Raw genomic sequence first — 7,651 nt, forward strand, 5'->3', positions numbered from 1 at the left:
CAGGTGGAACAACATTGAATATGTAGTTGACCATCCCATCCCCAGCTATTACTCAAAGGATATGACTCCAGAAAAGCACTGTACGTGGGCAAGCCACGTGTCGCTAGTGATGGATCTTATTCTTGGCTCTATCCCCAATGATTGGAGTGCAAGGTTCGTTGCATACGAGCCATGGACACTCCTAAGGCATCTTAGGGATATATGTCGTGGTAGATTCCAACATGGTGGTCAACATGTCGACCAAAATGTTTTTGAATTGGTAAATTCATTTGAGGATCTAAAGCTTAACGCTCCACTGGGTTGTTGCTTTGACGTCGAAAGACAAAAAGCAAGGGAAAGGGTCATTGATCTTGAAATGACAGAACGGACACCAATTAGAACTCATACAAAGAAAATGGTTGGGCTTCTCAACCGGCTTGAGTTACTTGGTGATCCATTCCCAGATTCTGCAGCTACGGGAATACTTTTGAATTCTCTTCACCCTGGTTATAAGAAATTCAAACTACTCTATTTCTCAAAGAAAAGGGAGAATACTCTTAGTGAACTAATTTACTTGCTTCATCAGTACGAATTGGACTTTGTAAGTGATAAGCAAGCATCGCTAAAAGTAAAGAGTAAGAAAATCAAGAAAAAGGTTCCGGGGAAGATCCGAAGCTAGGGTGCATCTCCATCTACTTCAGGAAGGCAAGTGGCGCCATCCAAGAAGAAGATGAAGAAGGATCGTTCTCCATCTACATCGCAATGCTTCAATTGTAATGAAATTGGTCATTACAAGCGAGATTTCCCTAAACTAAAGGAAGAGAAGAAGGTCGGAAACGTTGCTTCTCCTTCAGGTATGTATGTTATACATTGTAATCTTGCTAATTCTACTTTTTGGGTATTAGATATTGGTTGTGGCTTCACACTTATGTTCCAATTCACAGGGACTAAGGAGAAGTAGAAAGCTTGATAAAGGCGAGATGGATCTACGCGTGGGAAATGGAGCACGGATTGCTGCATTAGCCGTAGGATCTTATTTTATTTCTTTGCCTAGTGGGTTTGTTTTGGAACTAGAAAACTGTTACTATGTTCCTAGTATCACCAGAAACATCATTTCCGTTTCAAGTTTGGATTCTAAAGGTTTTAGTTTTCAATTTAAAGACAATAGTTGTTCTTTTTCTTTGAATGGAATGTTTTATGGTTCAGCACAACAAGAAAACGGTCTTTATGTGCTAGATACGAGCAAACACATTTATAACATAAATACCAAAAAGGCTAAAACTGGTGATTCGGATCTCACATTTCTGTGGCATTGTCGATTAGGCCATATAAACATAAAGCGCATGGAATTACTTCAACGGAAAGGAATTCTAGAATCATTCGACTTAGAGAAGATTGATCAATGCGAATCTTGTTTACTTGGCAAAATGACAAAGCAACCTTTCTCAAAGATGGGAGAAAGAGCAAGCGAACTACTAGGGCTAATACATACTGACGTATGTGGGCCTATGAGTACGAAAGCTAGAGGTGAGTTCAACTATTTCATTACAATTACGGACGACTTCAGTAGATATGGCTATATTTACTTAATGAAGCACAAGTCTGAATCGTTTGAGAAATTCAGAGAATTTCAAAATGAAGTAGAGAATCAACATGGCAAGAAAATCAAAGCTCTAAGATCGGATCAAGGAGGTGAATATCTTAGCCACGAGTTTGATGACCATCTAAAAGAATGCGGTATTCTTTCTGAATTGACTGCTCCGGGGACACCTCAATGGAATGGGGTGTCGGAACGGAGAAATAGGACCTTACTCGATATGGTCAGGTCAATGATGGGTCAGGCCGAACTTCCTTTACAGTTCTGGGACATGCGTTGCAAACTGCAGCACTCACACTGAATCGTGCTCCGTCAAAAGCTGTTGAAAAGACTCCATACGAATTATGGACTGGGAAACTTCCAAAGTTGTCTTTTCTGAAGATTTGGGGTTGCAAAGCATATGTCAAGCGATTAATTTCGGACAAGCTACAACCTAAATCTGACAAATGTTTCTTCGTTGGGTATCCAAAGGAAACTATGGGGTATTATTTCTACAACAAGTCAGACAACAAGGTATTCGTTGCTCGTGACGGTGTCTTTTTGGAAAGAAATCATATTTCCAAATTGACAAGTGGGAGAATAATAGACCTCGAAGAGATTCGAGATGAACAACGAACTCAGAACTCTTTAGAAGCAGTTCAAGTTGATGAACCTCCAAGGTCCTTAGAAGAGCCAGTGGGAGTAGTTCCTCAAAACGATGTTGCCCCTCGTAGGTCAAATAAAACTATTTTTCAGCCGGATAGATGGACAGGTGTCCTCTTGACTGAAAACTTAGACGTTCTCATATTGGATAGTGATGAACCTTTGACTTACAAGCAAGCTATGACGAGCCCAAGCTCCATTAAATGGTTAGAGGCCATGCAATCTGAAATAGACTCCATGTCTGAAAATCAAGTCTGGGATTTGGTTGATTTGCCGGATGGGTTCACACCTATAGGATGCAAATGGGTCTTCAAGTTGAAGAAAGACAAAGATGGAATTGTATACATATACAAGGCTAGATTGGTAGCAAAAGGTTACAGGCAAGTTCACGGCGTTGACTACGATGAAACCTTTTCTCCAGTCGCGATGCTTAAGTCTATTCGGATAATCCTTGCGATTGCCGCTTTTCATGACTATGAAATATGGAAAATGGATGTCAAAACTACCTTCTTGAACGGTGTTCTTGAAGAGACTGTGTTCATGACACAGCCGGAGGGTTTTTTCGATCAAAAGAACCAAGGAAAGGTATGCAAGCTTAAGAAGTCCATCAACGGACTAAAGCAGGCATCAAGGAGTTGGAATAAACGATTTGATGAAGCAGTCAATAAGTTTGGTTTCATCAAGAATCAGGACGAATCTTGTGTATATAAGAAGGTCAGTGGGAGTAATACTGCATTCCTAGTCTTGTATGTTGACGACATACTGCTTATTGGAAACGACATTCCTATGTTGGAGTCTGTAAAGACTTGGCTCGGGAAGTGTTTCTCAATGAAGGACTTGGGAGAGGCACAGTACATATTGGGCATCAAGATCTATAGGGATAGATCTAAGAGGATGATTGGACTAAGCCAAAGCACTTACATTGACAAAGTGCTAGCTAGGTTCAATATGATGGAAGCCAAGAGAGGCCATCTACCCATGTCACATGGCGTATATCTAAGCAAGAATCAGTGTCCCAAAACATCTGATGAGCGTAGAAAGATGAGTGGAATTCCATATGCTTCGGCTATTAGATCCATCATGTATGCTATGATTTGTACAAGGCCGGATGTTTCATTCGCACTCAGTGCGACGAGCAGGTACCAGTCAGAACCAGGTGAGGCGCATTGGACTACTGCCAAGAACATCCTAAAGTACCTGAAAAGGACTAAGGATCAGTTTCTGGTTTATGGTGGTACAGATGAGTTGATTGTTAAGGGCTATACGGACGCAAGCTTTCAAACCGACAGAGATGATTTCAGATCACAGTCTGGGTTTGTGTTCTGCCTCAACGGCGGAGCAGTAATCTGGAAAAGTGCTAAGCAAAGCACTATTGCGGATTCTACAACTGAACCCGAGTACATTGTTGCCTCAGAAGCAGCAAAGGAAGCTGTTTGGATTCGGAAGTTCATCGAAGAACTTGGTGTTGTCCCCTCCATTAAAGGACCAGTGGCTTTGTATTGCGACAATAGCGGAGCCATTGCCCAGGCAAAGGAGCCTAGGAGCCCCCAGAAGTCCAAGCACGTACTGCGGCGATTTCATATACTTCGAGAGATCGTTGAAAGAAAGGAAATCGAGATTTGCAAGGTTGAAACTGACGACAACGTCGCAGATCCATTGACTAAACCGTTGCCACAAGTGAAACACAACGCACATGTAGCAACCATGGGAATCAAGCATGTTGGAGAATGGCTTTGATTTTCTAAGTATTGTTTTAGAACATCTGTTAGATCTATGTTTAAAATAACTGGTTTAACCATTTCATATTTATGAAATTTATTTATTTCATATTCATTTAATTGTGGTTTAGAATTAAATGATAAGTCCATGTGATTCAAATCATTCAAATGGGATGTCAAGATGGATTCTTCGACAAAGAAACACCCATAAGTGAACTTGAATATTGAAGTCACAAAGGATCCCTAATCCAGGTCATTGAAAGGTGGACGACCAATGACTAATGAAGATTAGATTGCAAGTAGATTACTTAGTTCTGTTTCTTGAACTAGAGTGACTGGATGTCAGAATCTTTTGCATAGATACTTATTGGATCTTGTATCGGATTGACCATGAGAATGCTTTAAGAGATTAAAGTCATGTCATAGGTAGTTCTCATTAATGGTGATTAGAAACCGTCCCTCAGAACATGAGCGATTATGTATGCTCGTTTGAGAATTAGTTCGCTTTGATACTAGCTAAACGTCGCACCGTAAAAGGAGGCTATAAAAGCAGTTATTGAGCGTACTATGAATCAAAGTGAGTGTTCATAGATTGCAAGAATGGATTGTCCTCCTGTCTTTGATAGGATATGGTGTTGTTGTGTAACAAGGCCTCTCGGAGAGTTAGATACTCTAAAATGCATGGCCGTGCTCAGAATGGTTAGGCGTAACCTTCTGCAAAAGTTTGACAGTTGAACTCTGTAATCCGAGAAACACTTTTGGACCTAATAAGGATGGCTTGGATCTTACCTTATGTTCAGTAAGTAACACTAAGTGACAAAGGAATGTGGATGCACACTTGTCTGAATGACAAGTGGGAGATTGAAGGAAATATGTCCTTCACCCAAGGTGCATTAAGTCTAATACCAAGGTTCAGATTAATTGTGAACAATTAGTTCAGTGAGATCAAGTGATCGGAACAGCTAGCTGGAGCAATGCTTCCGATCAGTGAGTTCTAATGGATATTGAACTCACAACTTACTCTTGACTGAACCTACAAGGTCACACCAATGACACGTAACAGATCACCGGATTAAATGAATCAGAAATTCATTTAATAGCTTTTCGGGATTTAAGTTGGAAACGTATTATACGATACGACCTTGCATCGGAATCGTATATCGTATCGCGAATATTCGTAAGCTAGGCGACACGAATAACTCGTATCGTACGAAGGTGATTCGTTGTATACGAAACGATAAATAATATATCGGAAATATATTAAATCGCGAATACGAAGGGCATCGGAGTTGCCGGCCCGTCGAGCCAAGCACGTAAGCGTGCAAGGCCCAACGAGCCAGCAAGCTCGCGAGCAAAGGCGACCAAGGCCAGCCCATTGGGCGCGAGCACGGACAGCACGCAACAACGCAAGCACAGCAGGGACGAGCGAGCAAGGCCCACGGCCTAGCTGCTCGGCGCGCGCGCGCTGTGGGCTTCGGCCTGCAGTGTGTGCCGCTGGGCGGGGCTGTGCGGTCCGTGGCTTGCGTGATGTGGCCGGTCAAGGGCCATTGGTTCTTGGCCGGTTACATCATTAATACAATAGGCATATTGTATTTTCCAACAACACACAATTCATATTACTCAAACCCTAGAGACACAGAGAACCCTAATTCTCTCTGTGCCTCCAAAGTGAGTTCTTCCCAAAAGCAAAGTATCTTGATCGATTGTCTAAGCTACGATAATCAAGACGGATCTGACGTGTCGGTGAACCAAGTAGAGGAACGACAAGTGGAGTTCTTTGTTCGTGTTCGTTGACAGATAATTGTGGAAAACATGCTTCGAATGTAAGTTTGCTTAATGTGTGCTTTATACATGTTTCCTGGCTTTGAGGATTGTTCCGCACATGTTATTATGTTTAACTGTATTCCCTTACACCACCAAAATGGCATGGTCCCCACTTGTTTAATTATTAAAATATCTATCCAGCCCCACTCGCTTTATTATTTTATTTCATTCAATTCGTCTTTCTAATACCCGTGCCCGGCCAAGTGTATCTCTTAAATAAATACGGAGGGAGTAGTATTCTAGTTGGGTAGCAAATGAGTCACGTGACATATCACATATGATCTAAACATTTTTTAATAACTTTTATATTATTTGGATAAAGGGTCACATAGTGATTTTGAAGGATAATTTTTTATTAAAGCAAAAAAAATTATCACTATAAACCGAAAACTTTTAAATTTTACCAAGTTAATTTTAAATATTTTTTTTACTTTTATTATGATATATAATATTTATTGTACACCATCTTTAAATAAAAAATTCTGTTTTCTTTCTTCATGTGGTTTTTTTTTTTAAACAAAAAAATGGTTACTGTTGATATAAAAATTTAAGTAGTAGGAGATAAAAGACAGTTAGTGGAGTTTGTGTAAGAAAAGGTAAGAAAGACAGTGAAACACGTGAGGTTTGATATAAAAACAGAGAGACAAATGTTTGCAAGTAGAGTTGTTTAACACCCGCGCGAACTCCTAATAAGGGTGGAGCCAATAGTCATAAAATGAGCGTTTAAGATCAACAACTGGCTCCACATATCACCATAAGTCCACCTGACGCATTTTATCTTCACTCATGCGCATCTTGGAAAGTTTCTAGAAAGTCACCCACCTAAGACCACTCCTGCCAAAAATGCGCTTAACTGTGGATAGAGTTTTTCAGCATATGACCTCCTTAAATAAAGATGCATCTTAGTGGTATAATTAGTACATCAAATTCTTTTAAAGCAAAGGAGGGGGATTTCAATTTGTGTGGGATATTAAGTGGGTAAAACTTTGTCAAAATAGAAATAAATGCAAGTAAAACCAACAAAAAAGATGGATGAAAATGAAAAGTGTAATCCAAAAAAGTGGAGGGGGAATATATACGCATATAGAAATAGAAATCATAAATTACATACGGAGTAACAACAAAATTATACAACTAGGGTAACACACTAGCTTAACAAAGGAAAAAATAATGTTAACAGGTAATTAGCCCCTTTTCTATTCTACAATTTTTTTTTAAGAATTTTAGTTCAGTTCCGGCCTAATATGTTTAATTCAATTTAACACTATATATATATAAGTTTATTTACTTTAGATCTATTCAATTAAAAAAAACAAAGTCTTATCTTATCAGCTACTATCTCCGTTTCAAAATAATTTTTACACTTTTCATTTTAATCCGTTTCATAATATTCTTTGCTTTATTCTATTTTTGACATGAAAATCCATTATTTTACGGTCTTACCCCTTTACCCCACCACATTTACAACACTCCACTCACTTTCTAATTACTTTATTCATTATTTTCTTACACCCACTCACTTTTTAATCATCTATTATACTCTATCCATATTTTATTACTCCGTACATCCACCCACGTTTTACGCACTTTGTCGATTTTATCTTAATATTTGTACAAATAATAATGTAAAGATGATTTTAAAACGGAGGTAGTGTACAAAGTAATACTTCACATAGTAATATCTAAACAGGTTTATTTTAGCGGTGTAACGAAGTTTTATATACCATCCATTAAAAAGTACAATTTTTTATCCAAAAAGGATACTATTATTAAGCATGTTCTGAGAGTTGCTCATTTTCTTCCAATGTAAAACTATTATTAAAGACTAGTCATATGTACACAAATTGTTTGCGAAAGTAAATAGAAAGCAAATCAAAAAATAATTTATGAA

Source organism: Spinacia oleracea, chromosome 4 (genome assembly GCF_020520425.1).
Source record: "Spinacia oleracea cultivar Varoflay chromosome 4, BTI_SOV_V1, whole genome shotgun sequence".
Lineage (NCBI taxonomy): Eukaryota > Viridiplantae > Streptophyta > Magnoliopsida > Caryophyllales > Amaranthaceae > Spinacia > Spinacia oleracea.